General features: G+C 48.0%; 1 long non-coding RNA gene across 1 annotated transcript in view; it reads right to left on the bottom strand.

The window, feature by feature from the left end:
• The window catches only part of LOC127610597 (uncharacterized), a 157,899-nt gene extending 139,764 nt beyond the window's left edge, over positions 1–18,135 (bottom strand). Inside the window, exon 1 of the long non-coding RNA XR_007964962.1 lies at positions 18,090–18,135. This is a non-coding gene — a long non-coding RNA (uncharacterized LOC127610597). The remainder of the gene's footprint in view (positions 1–18,089) is intronic.
• Positions 18,136–24,628: the final 6,493 nt, after the last annotated feature.

Genomic DNA, 24,628 nt, shown 5'->3' with positions numbered 1-24,628 from the left:
ATATGTATATATATACGTATGTATGTATGTATATGTGTATATATATGTATGTATATGAATATATATATATATATATATATATATATATATATATATATATAATGTATGTATATGTGTATATATACGTGTATATATATGTGTATATATATGTATGTATATGTGTATATATACGTGTATATATATGTGTATATATGCGTGTATATATATATATATATATGTGTGTGTGTGTATGTATATGTGTATATATATGTATGTATATATGTGTGTATATATACGTATATATATATATGTGTATGTATATATATATATATGTGTGTGTGTGTATGTATATGTGTATATATATGTATGTATATATATGTATGTATATGTATATATATACGTATGTATGTATGTATATGTGTATATATGTATGTATATGAATATATATACGTATCTATATATGTATGTATATGTGTATATATACGTGTATATGTATATATGTATGTATATGTGTATATATACATATGCATATATATATGTATATATGTATATGTGTATATATACGTATGTATATCTATATATATATGTATGTATATGTGTATATATACACACACACACGTGTATATATATATATATATAATATATATATATATATATATATATATACACACACACACACACACACACACACGTATGTATATGTACTGTATATATATATATTTTTGGCCATTGTACCTTTCTATGACAACGAGAGCATCCATGTGTAGGCCTTAAGCCCATCTCCATGAAAACGGGCATTGCGTCGGGAACGGCGGCACAAATAGGTTGCCTGTCTTTCCACGCTCCCGGTGGTTCGAGCTACATTAGCCCAGGCTGTTTGACCCCAGCGTTGTCGTCAGCGGGCCCATCTCGCTTCTCTTCCAGGTTCACCGGCAGTCAGAAAAGGACGATAATGGTCGCCCTCGGTCACGGGGGGGGGGCAGGCGCTGCGACGGGCCGTGGCTCAGGGATGTATTAATATTAATATGTATAAAAGCCGTCCGTCCGGCCCCTGAATCCGTGCAGACGCACAGACTCAAATGCACAGCCTGCAGGATTGCGGACGCGCACGTATACACAAAAACAAGTAAAAGGCCCATTATGGATGGAACTGCAAAGCGTTTGGCGGATGGACCGTTTCCCAAGGTCAGTTTGAAACATTTGCCAGCAGGAAACCTGCACAGAGTGCCGCTTGCTCACGCCGTTTGGGGGTGTGGGGGGGGGAACACGCATTATGTAAATGATTCTTCTTTTGGAACACGACCATGGCGCTAGAAACAACGGGCTAATGGCGATCATGTCAGCCAAAGCTAATGGCTCTTCTGTCGGTGTGCTCATATGTATGCACGCTTTGCATCTGTGCAGGTGGAAGTTTGGTCTTCGTTGCCAAGTCAAACTAGACAAACTGGAAAGCAGAGGGGGGAAGTGTCATGATCAAACACGATCCCCGATGATTTGTTAATCTTAAAAGCCAAAACTAAAAAAAGTCATCATACAACTTTTTAGTGGAAAGGGGGGGGGGGGGGGGTCGGGGACGTTGCAATGATAATGATCATGATCTGCAGTGGTGACGTGATCTAAATTTGTATGTAAGTGAGCCTTCTTTTTTTCACTTTCAGTTGTTTTTGTGTGTGTGTGTGTACAAGCAAGCTTTTTTAAAAAAAATTATTTGGACTGTGTTATTCATTTATTTATTTATCGTTTGTTGTGTACATTTTTTTGCCCGATGCACAGCATTTTGTAGCCATCGGTGGTTGTTTTAAAGTGCTCGACAAATACAGGTGAGTTGAGTTGAGTGTTATCTGGATGTCGACCCAAATTGAATCCTTTTTTTCTCCTTCATGCACATGTGTCAAAGTCAAGGCCCGGGGGCCAGATCCGGCCCGCAAAAGCAAATCATGTGCATCAACTTCCATGATCCTTGCTAAAATTTGCACCAAAATGTCAAATTATTTTGTATGATAAATAATGTGGGCGGCCCGGTAGTCCAGTGGTTAGCACGTCGGCTTCACAGTGCAGAGGTACCGGGTTCGATTCCAGCTCCGGCCTCCCTGTGTGGAGTTTGCATGTTCTCCCCGGGCCTGCGTGGCTTTTCTCCGGGTACTCCGGTTTCCTCCCACATTCCAAAAATATGCGTGGCAGGCTGATTGGACGCTCTAAATTGTCCCTAGGTGTGAGTGTGAGTGCGAATGGTTGTTCGTTTCTGTGTGCCCTGCGATTGGCTGGCAACCGATACAGGGTGTCCCCCGCCTACTGCCCAGAGACAGCTGGGATAGGCTCCAGCGACCCTAGAGAGGATCAAGCAGTTAGGAAGATAAATAATGTTGAGATTTTTGTGATCATTTTATTATCCTATTATCACTCACTCAAACAATAATTGAACAAACTATAATAGTTGACTGGTTTCGAAACTGGTATTCCATTAATTAGTTATGTACAAGTAATAACATAGTAATAGTAGTATAATTTATTCCGTTTCACGTTTGTACAATAACAAACTCACCGTCCGGTTTCAAAACTTTGAAGTATTAAAGTGATTAAACAAAGGTCAGAAATGTTCTCAGATATGGAAATTTGAACATGGTATTATTTCCCCAGTTTTACCCGTAGACGAAAGAAAACTCTTGTTTTTCTACAGCGAGGGGCGGGTTAAGTTAGTCGACCGCTCATAATTCACCGTCAGCCCGACTTGCCAGACAATGTCAGAGCGGCTGACAAATGACCCGACTCATGATGGAAATCTGACAAAATAACACTGTGTTTTATAATAGCGTCCCCAAGCAGAAATATGGCAGCTGCAAACTAAACAGTGCTTCATCACCTCCGTGCCGGTCCCAGCGGTTCTCCATTAAGGGCCCAGATCATTGCGCGTCGCCCCCCCCCCCCACCCCCCATCCCGTCTGACCGCTCAAGTGACAGCCTCGGCGTGCAGCGCTGACATTGAAAAATATTTGCAGTGACAAGGCCACAAATCACACGCCGACAAGTTTTAAAACTCAATATTCGCTCAATGTGCATCTGCTGTATTCTCGTAGCAAGTCTCACCCCTTCCGCGCGCTTTTATTATTACGGTATTGACAGCGACTATAATAAAGTCGTGCTGGTTTGATGCCAGGAGGAAGGGAATAGCGGGGACGGTGAGATAGTCGCCGCAAAACAAAAGTGCTCCGTTTTCATGACAGGATTTCATCTCGCCGCCACGGCTCTGCCGGTGAGCCCGCCTGCCCGCGTCGGGCTGCTTGTCCATGCGTCAAATGCGATATCGGGCCATCAAAATGGTTGCTTGACCCCATTTTTAAAAAAAACCCTGCCTCTCGCACTCTGCGTATCGCAGCTCATCGGAATACTCTCGGCACCTCCAGCCCTCTTCCGCCGCGCCGGCGGTCGCGCTAATAACGCTCGGGTTTGAAGCCCCGTCGACCACGTAGGCCCTAATGCGCGCCCCGTGCGCACGACTAAGTGCGCTTTGGGCTCATTGTTAACATAAGGCCAAATCTGTAATATAGCACGGACAATTAAGTGCACAATTTTTGTGTAAATGCAAAATCCCTCACTGTGAATTATTTAATTCCCCCCCTCCACGGTTCATTTAATAGAGCCGGGGCGGTTTGAGTCGCACCAAACTAATTTGATTCTGCCCCCTTGATTTAATTAGATTTTATGATGTATGGTATTGCTAATTCGGTGGCTCACCGTGCGTTGTCGCCGCCTGTCCCTCGCGCTGGCGCTGTGCTGTCAGAGCCCCATTTTTAACAGTATTGAAAAATTCAAGCTTTATTATTGCCTCCTCACTCATTCCCCCCTCCATCGGTGGGGAAAGTAATGAGCTTTTAGTCTTCCCTCGTGCTCGTCTCGCTCTCTCTCGCTCTCTGTCCTTCTCTCATACAAAGCTTTTTTTTGTCTTTTATTTCGGCCTCCCGAAAACAGTAACGCTTTGAGGGACCACAGGGAAAGGAGGAAGAAGACATGATGGCAGCGATGGGGTAAACATTCATTCATTCATCTTCCGAGCCGCTTGATCCTCACTAGGGTCGCGGGGGGTGCTGGAGCCTTTCCCAGCTGTCTCCGGGCAGTAGGCGGGGGACACCCTGAATCGGTTGCCAGCCAATCGCAGGGCACACAGAAACGAACAACCATTCGCACTCACACTCACACCTAGGGACAATTTAGAGCGTCCAATCAGCCTGCCATGCATGTTTTTGGAATGTGGGAGGAAACCGGAGCACCCGGAGAAAACCCACGCAGGCCCGGTTGCCAGCCAATCGCAGGGCACACAGAAACGAACAACCATTCGCACTCACACTCACACCTAGGGACAATTTAGAGCGTCCAATCAGCCTGCCATGCATGTTTTTGGAATGTGGGAGGAAACCGGAGCACCCGGAGAAAACCCACGCAGGCCCGGTTGCCAGCCAATCGCAGGGCACACAGAAACGAACAACCATTCGCACTCACACTCACACCTAGGGACAATTTAGAGCGTCCAATCAGCCTGCCATGCATGTTTTTGGAATGTGGGAGGAAACCGGAGCACCCGGAGAAAACCCACGCAGGCCCGGTTGCCAGCCAATCGCAGGGCACACAGAAACGAACAACCATTCGCACTCACACTCACACCTAGGGACAATTCAGAGCGTCCAATCAGCCTGCCATGTATGTTTTTTTTTGAATGTGGGAGGAAACTGGAGCACCCGGAGAAAACCCACGCAGGCCCGGGGAGAACCTTAATCAGTTGCCAGCCAATCGCAGGGCACAAGGAAACAAACAACCATTCGCACTCACACTCACACCTAGGGACAATTTAGAGTGTTCAATCAGCCTGCCACGCATGTTTTTGGAATGTGGGAGGAAACTGGAGCACCCGGAGAAAACCCACGCAGGCCCGGGGAGAACATGCAAACTCCACACAGGGAGGCCGGAGCTAGAATCGAACCCGGTACCTCTGCACTGTGAAGCCGACGTGCTAACCACTGGACTACCGGGCCGCCCTGGGGTAAACATGAGAGGGGAAAATATGTCCGCCGGCACATTTTCTAAACGTTGCTTTTTACTTAGGCTTGTTCCTGCTTGTGTTTGGAGTCTGCGCGCAAGATTGGTATTTGTTTGCATTTTAATTCATGACTGTGGCATGATTGTGGGTGCTATGATAAACAAGGTCTTCTCTGCCGTGTTATTTGTTTTGCTATAGTGGGAAAGTCATGATTTTGACCATGGCCACCCCTGGCCACCCTCTAGCTCCGCCCCTGGACGGGAGTGAGATATGAACACGGTGGCCGTATTGAATATGGGCGATAAATAGCAGTTGTAGGGGCGAAAAGGGGAACATGAAAAAGCCGAGGGAATCACGACGGCGAGAGAGAGAGACAAAGTAGAGAGTGGCTGCAATGGAGATTGCGCCATATACGCTCGCGCGCCGCTCCGGGCTTGCTCTTCCAAGCATTAGCATCCTGATTCATGACTTAAGTTTCCCCAACTGCCCACAGCTATTAGCTTTCCGTTCCTTCGCCTGTCATTTACCCGCCGAGAAGTCTTTTGCTTAATGCACTGCTTTAATGAGAGTGCGCCCCCCCCTCCGTTAATATATTTGACTGTATGAAAGGTCACAACAGGAAGCAAAACAGATTGAGGGAGAGGGGGGAGAGCACAATGTCGGCGGAGGCGTCAAGACGAGAAAAGGGATTTGCGAAGCTAACAAATTGGAGCGAGGGCGTCAGGGGTGGGCGTTTTTTTTTTTTTTTTTTTTTAAGGCGTTTACCCATGAGGGAGCTGGCGACAGTGTCACTACTGCACGCGTCGCCTCCTCAGCATCCGAGTGTGCATAATAAGTCTCAGAAGTGATGGGTTCCTGCGTCCGTCTCGTTCTGCCACATCCGTCAGCGGCTGCGAGCGGAGAGATAAAGTTGGAGAAAGAGACGGGGGGGGGGGGGAGAAAAGAGCAGAAGGCAAATGGAAGGGGCCGACACAGAAAAGGCGGCAGGTTTCATCACCCATATAATCACCAGTCTGATTGTCTTGCAAGCAATATAAGAGCCCGCCCCCCCTCCCTTTTGGAAAATTGACAGCCACTCGACTACAAGATCCCAGCCAACCCGTTAAATCTCCCCGCAATTTGGAGCAGTTGGAGAAATATGGAGTAGAAATATTGTTTTATTGGTTGAGCCATCTGCTTATGGCAAAGCAAAATGGGCGAGCATTTCCACCCGGTGGTCCAGTGGTTCGCGCATCGACCTCACAGTGCAGAGGTTCGATTCCGGCCTCCCTGTGTGGCGTTTGCATGTTCTCCCCAGGGCCAGTGTGGGTTTTCTGCGGGTACTTCGGTTTCTTCCCATATTCCACAAACATGCATTGCATGTTCTCCCCAGGGCCAGTGTGGGTTTTCTGCGGGTACTTCGGTTTCTTCCCATATTCCACAAACATGCATTGCATGTTCTCCCCAGGGCCAGTGTGGGTTTTCTGCGGGTACTTCGGTTTCTTCCCATATTCCACAAACATGCATTGCATGTTCTCCCCAGGGCCAGTGTGGGTTTTCTCCAGGTACTTCGGTTTCTTCCCATATTCCACAAACATGCATTGCATGTTCTCCCCAGGGCCAGTGTGGGTTTTCTCCGGGTACTTCGGTTTCTTCCCATATTCCACAAACATGCATTGCATGTTCTCCCCAGGGCCAGTGTGGGTTTTCTCCAGGTACTTCGGTTTCTTCCCATATTCCGCAAACATGCATTGCATGTTCTCCCCAGGGCCAGTGTGGGTTTTCTCCGGGTACTTCGGTTTCTTCCCATATTCCACAAACATGCATTGCATGTTCTCCCCAGGGTCAGTGTGGGTTTTCTCCGGGTACTTCGGTTTCTTCCCATATTCCACAAACATGCATTGCATGTTCTCCCCAGGGCCAGTGTGGGTTTTCTCCGGGTACTTCGGTTTCTTCCCATATTCCACAAACATGCATTGCATGTTCTCCCCAGGGTCAGTGTGGGTTTTCTCCGGGTACTTCGGTTTCTTCCCATATTCCACAAACATGCATTGCATGTTCTCCCCAGGGCCAGTGTGGGTTTTCTGCGGGTACTTCGGTTTCTTCCCATATTCCACAAACATGCATTGCATGTTCTCCCCAGGGCCAGTGTGGGTTTTCTCCGGGTACTTCGGTTTCTTCCCATATTCCAAAAACATCCATGGCAGGCTGATTGAACACTCCAAATTGTCCCAAGGTGTGAGCGCCGATTGTCGTTCGTCTCCGTGTGCCCTGCGATTGTCTGGCAACCGGTTCAGGGTGTCCCCCGCCTAGTGGCCGAAGACAGCTGGAATAGGCGCGACCCATAAGAGGATGAAGCGGATCAGAAAATGAATGAATGAATGAATTTCTACCATCGACATCATAGAAAAGGGCACAAAAAATGACCTGCTGAAAACACATTTTTGTAAAGTCAGACTAAAGTTTAAAAAATCTTCATTGATCAAAATTATAGATCTGTCTGGACAAAAGGCCCGAGAGAAACATCCCTAAAAAAACAAAACAAAAAAACAAAGTCACCTTAGTGTGCTCATGCCCGACGACGACCCGCCATGACAGTGAGCAACGGCGTTCTCAAACATTTTGACAACCCCCACGCAAACAAACGTAGCACGCGGCCGCCAGTCACCTGGACACCCGTGAGGAACTGTCTCCGAATGGCAAATCCGGGCACGGGCCCCCAAAACCCGATCATCTAAACGGTAATCCATTCAAAACTAATCAAACATTTACAAAGGTGCCACGGCGGGCCGAGAGCTCTATTCATCAGCGTCTTCCATCAACCGAGCCATTACGCTGGCGGCGTCTCAATCTAGCGATGCAAATGAGACGGCGGCGTGAGTGGCTGACTTGTGTTCGGATATTAAAAACAAATAGCCGACTGCGTACAAACTCTTCCATGTTGTTGGACAATTTTTCAGCCAACAGGAAGCGACCGTGTCAAGGTTTTGTTATAAATCCGGGCCAACTATACCGTACGCCCCCCCCCCCCCCCTCCCCACTGCAACACTCTACGGTGTATGTACACGTCTTATCATATATCACCACCGCTCGGTGATTCATAATTCAGCAAGGGGCGATTCCGTAAGGGGGAGTGCGGCGAGACATGGGACGGGGCCTCGTGGTGAAGGCTTGACGGCTTTTTCTTTGGGGGGGGGGGGTGAAAAGTGGGTCTCCTTTCCCGGGTAATCCTCTCTCTCCCATGCCTGTGGGTCTTTCAACATCCCCTCCGCCCCCTCTTTCCGCATTACCCAAACCATTTGTTTATTATGAAGTAATTACAAAGCGTCGTCGTGCCCCCCGCGGGCAAAAAAAAAAAAAAAAAATTGCGAGGAGAGGCGCCGTAATGATGTGGACGTTTACAGCAATATATCAAAACAGCGGCATGTCAAAAGGACGACGCCAATAAACTCTTGTTTGTACTCATTGGCAACTATTTAGAATGCGCAACAAGCCCCATTTGTCACCCCCCGTTATTGCACGAACTTACATTTTGAAGTTCCACCGCAAGGTTATAACCAGAATCTTTTTTTAAACTCTCCCGGAAAATAGGAAAAAAAAAAAAAAAGTAATTTTCAGCACTCCAGAAGCCATTAAATGCTCCCAGTGTAAGAGTGGCAATCCCTATTACCGCTGGATAAAGTGTACCCTTTTTTATTTGAAATGAAAATGTCAGTAATTTCTTTGGAGATTGATGACTCCCTCACGCGCGGGCCCAATAAATGAAAAATAGATGAGGCTCAGTTCGCTCTTTTAATATTTAAGGCGATATTAAAGTCTGTCTTCTGTCTCATGGAAATAGTTTTATTTAAAAGGAATAAGACCATTGGGCATTGTTTACCGAACACCTCATGCATGTTTTATCAAGCCGCCGGCTCCCTTGGAGGAATTCAAAGGCCCTTGAAAATCGTTACTGTTTTTTTGCAGTAGGTATAAAACTACTAAAGAGCCGGTCGCCTCCCCCCCCCCCCCCCCCCCGCCCCTCCCCCCTTCCTTCCTTCGACCCGGTTGTTGGTTGGACGCGGGCCGCCGCGATGAGGCTGGCGGATGGCGTCTCGGCCTGGGAGGAAGAAACTGAGCCAGCGAGAGGGAGGAGGCGGCAGAGCTTTTTTTTATGCCTTCTATCGGCTCATAATGCGCGCTCGGCGAGGAAATGGATGTTTAACGCGGTCGAACGGAATGAATTGCCATTTAAAACAAAGATCCGTGGGGTTGAAAGCCGGGAGAGAGACGAGGGAGGGCGGGTAAGTCGGGCAGCTCCTTTGAATTGTTCCGATGGTCTCCAAAAAGCCAGGAGAGTCCCCTGCAGAGGCCAAAAATAAAACCGATCATTGACTCAATGCTGCAAATCAAGCAGGCCTCAGAACGACGCCCCAATTCGATAGCTTTGAATGTGCCAGGTTTAAATATTCATTCATTCATCTTCCGAGCCGCTTGATCCTCACTAGGGTCGCGGGGGGTGCTGTAGCCTATCCCAGCCATCTTCGGGCAGTAGGCGGCGGACACCCTGAATCGGTTGCCAGCCAATCGCAGGGCACACAGAGACGAACAACCATCCACGCTCACATTCACACCTCGGGACAATTTAGAGCGTTCAATCAGCCTGCCATGCATGTTTTTTGGAATGTGGGAGGAAACCGGAGCACCCGGAGAAAACCCACGCAGGCCCGGTTGCCAGCCAATCGCAGGGCACACAGAAACGAACAACCATTCGCACTCACACTCACACCTAGGGACAATTTAGAGCGTTCAATCAGCCTGCCATGCATGTTTTTGGAATGTGGGAGGAAACCGGAGCACCCGGAGAAAACCCACGCAGGCCCGGGAAGAACCTGAATCAGTTGCCAGCCAATCGCAGGGCACAAGGAAACGAACAACCATCCACGCTCACATTCACACCTCGGGACAATTTAGAGTGTTCAATCAGCCTGCCATGCATGTTTTGGGAATGTGGGAGGAAACCGGAGTACCCGGAGAAAAGCCACTCTGGCCCATGGGGGGGAGAACATGCAAACTCTACACAAGGAGGCCGGAGCTGGAATTGAACCTCTGCACTGTGAGGCTGACACTGGAGCCACTGGACCACCGGGCTGCCTAACGCTGACCCAGTTTGTGAAATTCCATATATGGTCTCATGGAAATTAGCATAAATGCTATTCATTCATTCATCTTCCGAACCGCTTGATCCTCACTTGGGTCGCGGGGGGTGCTGGAGCCTATCCCAGCTGTCTCCGGGCAGTAGGCGGGGGACACCCTGAATCGGTTGCCAGCCAATCGCAGGGGACACAGAGACGAACAACCAACCCCCCTCACACTGACACCTAGGGACAATTTAGAGTGTTCAATCAGCCTGCCACGCATGTTTTTTGGAATGTGGGAGGAAACCGGAGCACCCGGAGAAAACCCACGCAGGCCCGGGGAGAACATGCAAACTCCACACAGGGAGGCCGGAGCTGGAATCGAACCCGGTACCTCTGCACTGTGAAGCCGACGTGTTAACCACTGGACTACCGGGCCGCCCCGATGTATCGATTAATATCGATTATTTTCCACACCCTTAGTACACACGCGTTTGCAGCATACTCGCACTCGCCCGCAAGCGCGTACACGGTCCAGCGCGAAAACAAAACCGGAGCAGGGGAAAAAAAAGCGGCGGCGCGCCATCAGCGCCACCGAGTTGAGGAGCCCATTACATTGTAGTGGTGGTTAACAGGGACATTCGAACTGAGAACCGAAGATACTCCAGCTCCCATTTAGACAAATTAAATCAAGTCCTATAATGCTTCACGGATCTGTTGCCCGGGTTACGCATCCTAGCGCAGCAGGGCCCCCCCTTACGATGGAGGGCGGAATGAAGCCTTTTATTACCCCGAAGCTGGGGGACGACGGCGGGTGACTGCTACCTGCCAACTATTATCAAAGGCGGCCGTTTCATAGCCCCCGCCGTATTTTTGGATTGATCTAAATTACACGTCGGTGAGTGGCGCGGTAACGTGATCTATAAAGAGATAGAAACTACTTGTGCATTATTAAACTCCCCGAGTGACTGCTCTGCTTGTGGATTACCGTAATTATCCGTGCTGGAGGCGCACAACAAGTGGCCCAAACACAGCTGTTAGGCGGCCTGCTCGCCGCCGCCGCCGCGCGGCTCCACGCTAATTGTTTTCCAACAGAGGCTGCATTTGGCAGAGGTTAAAACGGGAAAGGGGCGCGAGGCAGAGGAAGGGTTTTTTTTTTCATTGATTTTTCACTCAGACTTTTGTTTTTAGTCCCACAGTCTGGATTTTGTTACGCAGCAACTGAGCTAAACCCGACCGCTCGTCTTTGCGCCTGTGGTGGCCAACAAAAAAAAAAAAAAGGTCCGCAATTTGCCGCGTCCTTTAATCTTGATCACTGAGAATTTTGACATTTTCATTCAATTGAATTGATTTTGGCGGACCGGTAGTCCAGTGGTTAGCACGTCGGATTCACAGTGCAGAGGTACCGGGTTCGATTCCAGCTCCGGCCTCCCTGTGTGGAGTTTGCATGTTCTCCCCGGGCCTGCGTGGGTTTACTCCGGGTGCTCCGGTTTCCTCCCACATTCCAAAAACATGCGTGGCAGGCTGATTGAACACTCTAAATTGTCCCTAGGTGTGAATGCGAGTGCGAATGGTTGTTCGTTTCTGTGTGCCCTGCGATTGGCTGGCAACCGGGCCTGCATGGGTTTTCTCCGGGTGCTCCGGTTTCCTCCCACATTCCAAAAACATGCATGGCAGGCTGATTGGACGCTCTAAATTGTCTCTAGGTATGAGTGTGAGTGCGAATGGTTGTTCGTTTCTGTGTACCCTGCGATTGGCTGGCAAACGGTTCAGGGTGTCCCCCGCCTACTGCCCGAAGACAGCTGGGATAGGCTCCAGCACCCCCTGCAACCCTAGTGAGGATCAAGCGGCTTGGAAGATGAATGAATGAATGAATGAATTTAATTTTCTTCTCAATACCGCTTTCATTAATTGTTTAATTGATTCATCGTGAATAATACGGTTGTTCGTCTCTGTGCGCCCTGCGATTTACTGGCAAACGGTTCAGGGTGTCCCCCGCCTAATACCCGAAGACGGCTGGGGTAGGCTTCAGCACCCCCCCGCGACCCCGCGACCCTTATGAGGATAAAGCGGAACAGAAAATGGATGGATGGATAAATGATACACAATCCAATTACTGTCAAAAAGAATGTTTTTGTCTCGTGACTTGACCCATCTGCTCATTTAAAAAAATCAAATTGTAGCACTTGAGTACAAAAGGTTGCCCACACCTTCCCTCCAGCATCCCGTGAACAGAAATGAATCAGGACTTTGCTGCTCTCTATCTTTCCAAGAGCGGAACTTCCAGTAAATCCTCACCACTTTCAACGGTAACTGCCCGTGCCCCCCCCCGCGACACGCCGTATATCCTGTCCGAGCGCGCTCACCGGCGCTGCGGAGGGCATTCCGCGATACCGCAGGGACCTCTGTGGGACTCGGCCGCGGGGTCATGTGACTGGCGCCGTCCCGACAGCGTGGCACCAGGCAGCGCTTGCGGTCCGCCGTGGGTGTTGCGGTGACGCAGACAGTAAACGGGACGTATCACTTTCTCTTCGGGGCATTTCTTCTCCTTCTAAATTGACGTACGTGCACCGTATCACACGTTGAAACCGATTTCTCCCCCATAGGAGACAATACAGGAGATATATGGGCCACGCAGTGTGGAAGTGTTGAGCACGTCTGCCTCGAAGTGAAGTCCTGGGTTTGAACCCCTGCTGTTCTGGAAAAAAAACAAACAAACTGAAAACTGTGGCTTTCACTCTCGCTCCAAATTGAATTGGAAAACTCGTTTTGATTAAAAAGACGTGAGTGCATCAGTACACGAACCAGGGCTGTGCGCTACGGCCAAAATTTTAATATTTTTGCCAGGTATCTCGATAACCGTACGATCACGATATTTGTATGGGATAACTGAAAAAAAATATCAATCCAAAAGGACGTGGAAAATGTTTTTTTTTTTAAATAAGAACTTACCGACGACCATCAGCATTAACAAAGTCAGCAATAAATTTAAAATACTTAAATTCACGTCTGCAACCGTGTGTCAACACGTGTGTCGTTATACGTCTGCAACCGTGTGTCAACACGCGTGTCGTTATGTAGCAATTTGTCCATGTGTGACCATAGTACGGTTACGCACTTCATAATGTGGATGCCATGTGTTGTCCCACACACATGAACTCGTCACCCCCCCCCACCCCATGACAATGGTTGTATATGCATTGACACAGGGTGACGCAATGTGTCGACTAATCATCATACAATATGATCGTCTCCTTCTATGTGCATTTATGTAAAACCGCAACATGGTTGGAATTTTTATTTTATTTTTAATGCCAAGAGCTCTTTATTGAATCCCATATAATGTTGTTTGGCTTGGTTTTACATCATCGCTCGCCATCAATAGCGGCCGCTCCGCGAGCCTTATTTCATATGTTTGCTTCCTTTGGTTAGTGGAACAGCAGATGCAGACATTGAACTCATACAAGGCAGACAATATCAGGCAATATAGAGGCAGAGTGGCGGGCCATTGAAATGCAAATGAGTTGCCGGGGCTTGCGGCAGCCGGGAGGAGAAAAAAAAAAAAGAAATTGGCCGGGGATGACAATGCAAGTAAACCACTCCAGTTTGTCAAGAAGGCCGCGTTTTGTCACAAAACTGCCAATGGATTTCAGCACAAGTGCGGCTCCGCCGCTCAACGGAATAATATTCCCTCAAAAAACAGAGACGCCCGCGACGCGACTCGGGATAAGATTGATAGAATGCTTTTTGAAAAGACTGAGGAGCATGTCACACTAAATGGGAGATGAGAACCAGCTCACTTGCGACTCGCTAGCTTTGGCAAAACCCTAAAAACGCATCTTCTGCTGGCATGAGCTCTCTAGAGTGCCTCATTGTTGACCATGAGTGCGTGCAGGTCCTGCAGAGAGTGACGAAATAGTGCTGAAACGTTTTTTTTTTCAAAGTCAGACGCCAGCTTCGCCTTGCGTTGCCGCTTTTAGAGCGCTTCGTTGTTGTGGCATGGAAAAGCCCCGCCATGACTCAATCGTCTATATTCCAGCCACTGAACACTTTGAAGCTATTGTATTTCCCCGGCTCAAACTTGCCGTTATGATTAGGCATAAGACAGATTCTCATAGAAAGCAACGGCCATTTTTTCCAGGTGGTTGAGGGGCGTTGTCTCAGTACGTTCAATGGACGCAGAGTTTGAGAGCCATTTTCATTTTCGAATCGTTAAATTTCAACAACAAGCCTCCTGACTCTTGCGGGTAAAAATTCCAGAAATGTATTTTCACCTGGGCGGCCCGGTAGTCCCGTGGTTAGCACGTTGGATTCACAGTGCAGAGGGTACCGGGTTCGATTCCAGCTCCGGCCTCCCTGTGTGGAGTTTGCATGTTCTCCCCGGGCCTGCGTGGGTTTTCTCCGGGTGCTCCGGTTTCCTCCCACATTCCAAAAACATGCGTGGCAGCCTGATTGAACACTCTAAATTGTCCCTAGGTGTGAGTGTGAGTGCGAATGGTTGTTCGTTTCTGTGTGCCCTGCGATTGGCTGGCAACCGGGCCTGCGTGGGTTTTCTCCGGGTGCTCCGGTTTCCTCCCACATTCCAAAAAAACATGCATGTCAGGCTGATTGGACGCTCTAAATTGTCCCTAGGTGTGAGTGTGAGTGCGAATGGTTGTTCGTTTCTGTGTGCCCTGCGATTGGCTGGCAACAGGGCCTGCGTGGGTTTTCTCCGGGTGCTCCGGTTTCCTCCCACATTCCAAAAACATGCATGGCAGGCTGATTGGACGCTCTAAATTGTCCCTAGGTGTGAGTGTGAGTGCGAATGGTTGTTCGTCTCTGTGTGCCCTGCGATTGGCTGGCAACCGATTCAGGGTGTCCCCCGCCTACTGCCCGAAGACGGCTGGGATGGGCTCCAGCACCCCCCGTGACCCTAGTGAGGATCAAGCGGCTCGGAAGATGAATGAATGAATATTTTCACCTTACAGTGACTTCAAGAGACTGTTTTCTTACATTTTCTCGCATACGAGCAGTGGCCCGGCTGCAAAAATGTGTTACTCTTAGTTCTCCAGAGGTAGTGACGCGGTGCTGGAAGGCCTCGCCCGGACCCCTTAGCCCGTAATAAATTACCTTACAAGTGCCGCAGAACAATAACACACAAAAAAAGCGTGAGCCATCCATTTCGCCGCCATTTACAAGAAATCAATATCAATACTTAATGCAACGTGGATGAAAAATGAGCAGAGATACAGGGGGCATAATGCAATGTGCTCAAATGAAAAGACCTTGGAGTGCCGCATCCCAAGGGTTCGTGTGGCGAGGGGGGAGGGTGGCGAGAAAAAACACCCTCTTTGGTGTTTTTTTAAATTTATTTATTTCGGGTTTTTTTTTTTGTCCCTTGCCTATTTTTGTAGATGGATTCTCTTTTGCTCATTTGTTTAATCGCTAATCAATGCGCTATTTCGGCACAATTCTGCGACATTAAACATCTCTGTAAGATAGTCCTCTAGTAAAACAACATTGCTCAATGGTGCAGTCATTTGCCCCCGACCCCCTCACCGCCAGCCCTGCAGCACACCATCCACCGCCGAGATGATCTGGACGGAAGGCAGTCTGCGGAGATCTCTTTACCATGTCACAAATGAATCATCTGTTAAAAGATAAACATGATCTATATTTGTCCCCGGGGGGGCTTGCTGCATGATGTCACTTGACGGCCTTAACGTCCCATTTCATTGTGCGCCGCTGTGATGTAGTGCAGCGCAAAGAAACTCTTGGGCCGAGATCGCAGCTTGTCAGATGATTATGGATGGCTGATGAAGGACATTAAATGGACACGCCAGGTCATCAATCCTTTGCAAAGGCGTTTAGCATCGGGCCCCCCCCCCCCCATCAAGCTAAATACAGCGGAACATTGATTACGCTCCGGGATGCTGCCGATTTTGAAGCGATTATTATTATTATTTTCTTATAGCAAGTTATGGAACTGGCGGCCCAGTAGTCCAGTGGTTAGCACGTCGGCTTCACAGTGCAGAGGTACCGGGTTCGATTCCAGCTCCGGCCTCCCTGTGTGGAGTTTGCATGTTCTCCCCGGGCCTGCGTGGGTTTTCTCCGGGTGCTCCGGTTTCCTCCCACATTCCAAAAATATGCATGGCAGGCTGATTGAACACTCTAAATTGTCCCTAGGTGTGAGTGTGAGTGCGAATGGTTGTTCGTTTCCTTGTGCCCTGCGATTGGCTGGCAACTGATTCAGGTTCTCCCCGGGCCTGCGTGGGTTTTCTCCGGGTGGTCCGGTTTCCTCCCACATTCCAAAAAAAACATGCATGGCAGGCTGATTGGACGCTCTAAATTGTCCCTAGGTGTGAGTGTGAGTGCGAATGGTTGTTCGTTTCTGTGTGCCCTGCGATTGGCTGGCAACCGGGCCTGCGTGGGTTTTCTCCGGGTGCTCCGGTTTCCTCCCACATTCCAAAAATATGCATGGCAGGCTGATTGAACACTCTAAATTGTCCCTAGGTGTGAGTGTGAGCGTGGATGGTTGTTCGTCTCTATGTGCCCTGCGATTGGCTGGCAACCGATTCAGGGTGTCCCCCCGCCTACTGCCCGGTGACAGCTGGGATAGGCTCCAGCACCTCCCGCGACCCTAGTGAGGATCAAGCGGTATGGAAGATGAATGAATGAAGTTATGGAACTAGAAGTAATTGATTCCCCCAGTTCATGGCAGCACCTTTTTTTCCCCAGACGTTAGCAAGCCTGCCTCATAGTTGGCACGGCTCACGTTTGAACGTCAGGTCGGATGCTCCTATGAGGAGTTTGCAGTGTTGTTCCAATTCTCCTCCGAGTGCTCCACTTTCCTCCCGCATTCCAAAAAAGTCATGTTGAGTTGTCCCGTAGCAAGTCAGGTCAAAAGATGACAAATGTCTTTCCGAAATGTTAAGGTCGTGAACCGAAAAAAAAAAATCATCCTGACGCCCAGCGAGCTTACATTTACATGACACAATTCAAAAGGCAAAACTTGGTTTCTGAACATCTGCGCGAACATTTTCAAATGAGCACTTCCTCGGTGAGCTATTTTTTTTTCAAACGTTGGAGACTGCTTTAGAGGTTTCATTGTATTTTTTTTGGGGGGGGGGGTCTCCATCAATTTCCTTGGCAGGTGCATCAGAGACATTTATTTTAAACGCTGCTTTTATGTAAAAGTTCCATGTGTCTTGCGGTTAGAATTGCCTGACTCCCTGAGGCTAAGCAAGTTTATACCCTTCTGTCCAACACACACACACACACACACACAGCTCTTCCCCCCTAATGGCATATGCAGCATTCGCATTATAAACCCACAGTCGCGTGGGTGAGACAAAGAAATGTGTCCTTTATGCGTTTGAACGAGTGGCGCATTTCGTGCGGGTTGACCGAATAGAGAAAAGGAGAAGATGACATCACGCACTCACGGCTTTAACATTACATGAGGCCACACCTGCACAGTCAAATCATATCTAATACAATGACACCCGCCAGCCATGTAAAGATTAAAATGTTCTGTTTTCATTGGCGTTATCAGATTAATTGGGTGTTTTCACATTTGTAGTGGTTGGGAACTGCCCCTGCATCATACTGAGTGATTGTTTTCAATATTTTGAACTATGAAGCTACACGAGAGGGCCAAAATGAGAGTGAACTTCACCCAGGCCATTCATTCATTCATTCATCTTCCGAGCCGCTTGATCCTCACTAGGGTCGTGGGGGGTGCTGGAGCCCATCCCAGCCGTCTTCGGGCAGTAGGCGGGGGACACCCTGAATTGGTCGCCAGCCAGTCACAGGGCACACAAAGACGAACAACCAACCACGCTCACCCTCACACCTAGGGACAATTTAGAGTGTTCAATCAGCCTGCCACGCATGTTTTTTGGAATGTGGGAGGAAACCGGAGCACCCGGAGAAAACCCACGCAGGCCCGGGGAGAACATGCAAACTCCACACAGGGAGGCCGGACCTGGAATCAAACCCGGTACCTCTGCACTGTGAAGTCGACGTGCTAACCACTGGACTACCGGGCCGCCTCACCCAGGCCAGTCAATCCCAAATTTGTCATGAAACCCCCCCCCCCCCCCCCACCACCACATTTTCTACATGCTTGAATTTTGTAATTAAGATTCATGCATAATTCACTAAGAAATGAAAGAAAATAGCTGAAAATCTGTTATTTTAACAACCAACTGTCCACAAATAAGCGCACAAGTAACTTTCAATCAAGCTGAAATTCTTGGGGGAGGTCACTAGAATAATTCAGTTGAATCCATAAAAACTGAGGGTCGCTCTCTTCATGAAGAGAGATTTTTTGTTGTTGTTGTTGTTGTTTGAAAACGCTCCTGCAATTGGATCTGAAAGCAAAGTGTTAGGAAAGGTCACTCCTGTCTTCCAGGCGGCCTTGTGTCGTGTCATACTTGATATTTCAGTGACCAGTAGATGGCACTGCACCCAAGTTGTCAAAGCCCAGTCGTCACTTTCACCTGCTGCCAAAGAGCAGGGGGGGGGGGGAAAAAGAGAGCAAACACATTTGTTTCAGTGTGGCTCTTGAGGGCTTTCAGCTTTTTTTTTTTTTTACTCCAGATGCAGTATGAGAGAATATCAATAACCAATATGTTCACAGGCCAGCGGCCGACGGACGCGTCCCAATCCTCTGAGCACCCGGCAGCCATTCCCCCTTTTATGAAGCCCCCGGTCCTTATTCAAATGACACCCCGGTTGGCCAGAAAACACAAAGGATTGGCGCTTTGTTGATGAACCTCCAAAAACTGAGCTTTTTTTGTTGTTGCTGTTTTCGTCGTTCTGATGACTCTTTCTTTGTACTGCAGTTGCTCAGGTTACCATCAAAAAGCAGCGCGTACACTAAATACTTGACCATTAGGTCTGCCTAAGTCTGATTTACCAACAGGCAAATGACATCAATTAGTCTTGGTCGCAGAGAGAGTATTTGTATTGTTAAAGGGCCGGTGTCAAGTTCGGGAAGGAGCCATTGTCCCCGCGCGAGCTTTAGACGGGGTAAGTGTTTATTGAACTCCATAGAAAGCGCTGGGGACAAAGCGACCTGATATTGTTGACTCACTTTGCCGCATAGTTTGTAGCTTACCGCATTTCCTCAAATAGTCGCCGCGTCCCGATTTAGTCGCCGGTTGTGTCGTCCACGTGGGATAAATTAACACTTAGGCCGACTCGTATAAATAACCATTCATTCATTCATTCATCTTCCGTACCGCTTGATCCTCACTAGGGTCGCGGGGGGGGGGGGGGGTGCTGGAGCCCATCCCAGCCGTTTCCGGGCAGTAGGCGGGGGGACACCCTGAATCGGTTGCCAGCCAATCGTGTTTTTGTTTTTGGAATGTGGGGGGAAACCGGAGCACCCGGAGAAAACCCACACAGAACATGCAAACTCCACACAGGGAGGCCGGAGCTGGAATCGAACCCGGTACCTCTGCACTGTGAAGCCGACGTGCTAACCACTGGACTACCGGGCCGCCCTTAAATAACCATAAATGAATAAAATAATATTTCGACTCCCTGAACACAACAAAAAAATGGATAGGAATTACAGGCAGAATATTTGTTTTACAATAGTTTTTTCTTGAATTTTGCAACAGAGAAAAATATCGGCAAAAATCGGATAATTTTTTTCAGAAAACCGGATTACCCGGAGAAAACCCACCCAGGCAAACTCCACACAGGAAGGCACGAGCCGGAATCAAACCTTGCACCTCTGCAAAGTGAGGCGGGCGTGCTAACCAGTCGTCCACTATGTGGCCCTTAATTGTACACCACCACCCAAAAAAACTCCCAAAACTCCCTAGGCTTGCTTCCTAATCAGACCATCTGCAGTTAATTGGGGGGGGGGGGGGGGCACCAGCAACTTTTAGTATTGAAGCTATAGCAGTCAGCGGAATACCTCTGGGGAACACTCGCGTTGCAGGTTCCGTCTCCTAATCCGAAAGAAACCGTAACGTGATTTGACTTGAAGAATTTTAGGTTTAGGTCATGTGTGGTTGTGACAGGCTTGACAGAGTTGGGGTTTGATTTGACATGTGAGTGTCCATAGGGGTGATGTGGTATAGGTAGCGACAAAAAAAAAAAAAGAAGGGGGATGGGCACACGGCACAAAATGCTCATTGTTCCACACATCTTCCCCAAATGTGACATCTTCAGTGACGGTAATGCATACAATTCAAGCAAATCTGCCCATTAGTCTCCCTGACGGGCTCCCGTAAGCGATAGTGCAAGTTGAGTGTGACAAAGTTGCCTCCTCGGGGCCCCGGGGGGGGGGGGGCTAGATGAGCTCATGGCGTGCGGAATCAAAGGAAAGTATTGCCCGTGTCCGTAACATAAGTCAAACATGCACACACACACACTTTTGTTTTCTCAATGGAATGTAAAAGCCATTTCTCATCAACACTCTGTAGTGACTGATGTTGACCTTTTGCATGTCATGTAACGCTCTTAAAGGGACAGTTACGTCAGCCGGTAGATGCACATGTACGATTATAAATAGTGACCTTGCAAAATTCAGTCCCAGTCTGATAACGAGGCTGTGACCGAAAACCTACGCCTCGTCTTTAAATGTGAGCAGGGTCTTTTCCACATCTTCTCAAAGTCTCCCGATGTTCTGCTAGCATCAAATTGAGGAGTCCCTGTCTAAATAGAACTCTGAAAATACCCAGTTGTTACTTACCGCTCATGTTAAAAAAAAAAAAAAAAAGTTCACCCTTTTAGTCCTGAAGAGTACAAAGAGAAAATCAGAACATCCTCGATGTGATTTAATTTCATTTGCGGAGGTCGATTTCGAAAAAAGCAAAAAGTCCAACCCAATGAGATATTTTAAGGTTCGGTTTGTTTGCGCAATCTGAAGTGGTCGGGACGACATGTTAAAAACCTAATTGCCAAAATGTTTCTTCAAGTCGAGTGATCTTAAAATTCGCTCATGTTGAAATTTGTAGTCATTATAAACCCAAAGCTGAATGAGGACCCTGCCCCCCCCCCATCCCTACCTCCTCCCATCCACTCCTGCCTTCCATTAATACGATAAAAAAAGCAGCGCTCCCTTTTGTGCCCTTTTTCTTTTTTTTTTTTTAGCTGCGCCTTCTTCCAGCACTCTGTCAGGTATCTTGTTCTCCCTCTTTCCTGGGGATTTTTTTTTTCCAAACATTGCTTCCAATAAATAAAGTCTAATTAGTCATTCACTCTGCTTTTCTGGGCTTCTCGCTCTGATGACCGGCATTCGGGCCCGTGAGCAAGACGGCTGCTTGTTCAACTGAATGCAATTCACTATCTAAGAAGATAATTGCATGTAATCGTTTGGTTTCTTTTAACCATTAAGTGATAAATTGCCCGGTTGGACACTTTATTTTATTTTATTTTTCAAAATGAGTGTAGTGAATTAGCCAGAGCACACTTTTGGACATCGTAAAATGTAAGTTAACCTTTTCTGACGAAAAAGTGCGAAAAAGGAAAATATCGAGCCGGACAATGATGCCATTTATCAATATTTATTAGCGGTGGTGAATGAATGCGGCTGGAAAGCTGAATTTCATTCAAGCTGCTGTCAAATGAAAGATTATTTAGTGTGTTTTCAGCAAGGTGCAGGAGGGGGGGTAGGGGGGGCGGGTCGGTCGGGGTCGGGATAGGGGTCAGAGTTGGAGGGCTCCCCAGGGGGAGCTCCTTGGGGTACTCGGGGACATCAGTCGTCCATTATGAGCTAATCAGGAGGATGGGAGGAAGGTGGAGGTTGGGGGGGGTGGGGCAAGAGTGCGTGAGACCAATATGTATACTTGATGGAGGACTTGTACATGTTGTGGACTTTGTGTGTGTCTTTATTTTGCGAGAGCAGCAGAAGGTATGATCCCCTAGGATGGTGTCCGCATCCCACCCCCCTCTCCCCCCGCCCAGCTCCCTCCATCACACACACATTGAGCCTCCAGATGCCGGCGGTTCGATGGCAGGCCGGCATGAGTGACAGGGGGCCATACTCTCACCGGGCTCTTTGCACGGCCTGGGGGACGGGCTGTGTTAAGAACATGATATTGTATTTACCAAAAAATATTTGTAAATGGAAGCCGACGGGCTGTCCGTTAAAGAGCAGCGACATGCTGCTCATGTCCCGCCTCCTCGACCGATATCCTCGATCTGGAAGCAGGAGGCTCAAATGTCCGAAGACGTATGGCTGCTAATCATCCGGGCCCGCTCATCACTTTTTTTGGGATTTTGCAGCAGCGCTGCTTACCGATCATGGATCGATCCGGGTTTTAAATTTAAGACGGAGCAGAGATTCAGTTGGATGCAGTACAAAAGTGATTATTCTTTAGTCTTCACTCGTTTGTTTTGATCTCTTTGGCAAGATGAATATGTTTGGGGGGATTTGCAGGGAGCAGACGATCACCGCCCGAAATATGAAATATGCCGACACATCAAAAAAAAAAAATTCACTTCTATTGCTCATCATTCTCAAAGTGCTTTTCCTCTCCGTCGTCCACTTGAGGGTTAAACGGACACGCAGACCGGAGTGCAGCTCGACAGCATTTCTGCTACGGTAGTTCCACACAGCTCCTGACATTTAGATGTCATGTCAAATTGCAAATTATGAATTTGACGAGCGCGGCCGGGCGGTCCAGTGATTAGCTCATCAATCCCACAGTGCAGAGGTACCCGGTTCAATTCCGGCTGCGGCCTGCGGAGTTTGCATGTTCTCCGCAGGCCTGCGTGGGTTTTCTCTGGGTACTCCGGTTTCCTCCCACATACTAAAAACATGCATGGCAGGCTGATTGAACACTCTAAATTGTCCCTCGGAATTGTGTGAGTGGATGGCTGTTCGTCTCTGTGTGCCCTGCGATTGGCTGGCAACCGGTTCAGGGTGTCCTCCGCCTACTCCAGCACCCCCCCGCCCCCGCCCCGCGACCCTTTTGAGGATAAAGCGGCTCATGAAATGGATGGATGACTGAAGTTTGTCGAAATCATTCATCAAAGTTCTTTCGCCAGTAGCTTAGTGGCACAAAACGCTAGCTCGTTAGCACGGAAGCTAACCGCGGACGTTAGCACGGAAGCTAACTGCGAAAAGTCGCTACGCAGCTGGAACCCACGACCAGAGACCAACAATGCCGCAGCGGATGTGAGGCAGTGAAAGTCCCTTTTTTTTCCCCGCACAAGCACTTTCAGATAATAAATTGATGTTTCGATTAGACGAGCTTTAGTCCCGACCACTCAGGAAACAAATACACCACAAGAAACAAAATATTACATTGATTTTTTTTTTTTCCGCCTTCCTTCATAGACCCACATTAATAGAGCTGCATACGATATACTGATATGCCCCGTTTGTTTCAGGGGAAAGTTTAAGATGTCACAGCGATTTAAAAAAAAAAAAACATAATCTGATAACCAGCATCTACATGTACGGACTGAAAGAACTTTATTCAAACACATAACCGAGCCGACGCCTCCGAACAGACGATAATAAGAACCAAACAGCTGCTTTGAGACGTGTTCGCAATGTGGCTCAGGAGCGCATACGTACATGGATTGTACGTAGAGGTTTCTCGGGGAGGATTGGGTGGATCAGAGACACCCGATCCCTCCCCAGGCGCACTTTTACAGGCCCTGAAATGAGATGCATCTTTGATTTGCGCGCCCTGTAAACAGACAGCGACATGAAGGAGCTCCGCGCTCAGCGTCGCTGACGGCTATCGAAAAATCCCCTTGACCCCCCCCAAATAAAGGTTCTAACAAAGGCGGATCCGACCAATGTTGGTTTTACAGAAGTCACTTCCCTAGCTAGCGCATTCAAAATACAGTAAACTCTAAAATTAAAGTGGAAACAGGTAATCGAATAACTCGGTAGTATTGGGTTAGCTCGATTTTACTCAATAAGACAGGGGTCTCCAACGTGGTGCCCGCGAGCACCAGGTAGCCCGTGAGGACCACACCAGTAGCCCGCCAGTGCTAGGATTGTGATTTGCTCGTAGAAATTATGATTTAAAAATGCAAACATGGGCAGTATTATAGATTCTATAGCTACCTATTTAGCTATCTAACTAGCTAGCTACAGTATACATCTAGCTAGCTAATGTTCTAATATTATTAAATGTAATTTGTACAAATGTTATTTCAGACGTGTATCAATTTGGTAGCCCTTCACACAATCAGGACACATGAAGTAGCTCTCACTCTCAAAAAGTTTGGTGACCCCTGCAATAAGATATCCTTTATTTGTCCCACACTGGGGAAATTTACACAAAAAAAAGGGATATCCGGTTTGTCACCGGCCAGTATCCCGCTGTTAGCCCGCCATGCTAACAGCTGGTCCTTACTGTAAATATATATATATAAAAATAGATATACCGTCTTTCGATATTCCTCATTAAAATCAATGGAAATGCCATTTATCAACCGCATTAACTAAGAAACATTTACCAAGCTACTGTAAAATTTTCACATAGAAGCAACAAAAAAAAAGGATATCTGGTTTGTCACCGGCCAGTATCCCGCTGTTAGCCCGCCATGCTAACAGCTG

This window comes from Hippocampus zosterae, chromosome 11 (genome assembly GCF_025434085.1).
Source record: "Hippocampus zosterae strain Florida chromosome 11, ASM2543408v3, whole genome shotgun sequence".
NCBI lineage: Eukaryota > Metazoa > Chordata > Actinopteri > Syngnathiformes > Syngnathidae > Hippocampus > Hippocampus zosterae.
This window is presented reverse-complemented; position numbering and strand designations above follow the sequence as displayed.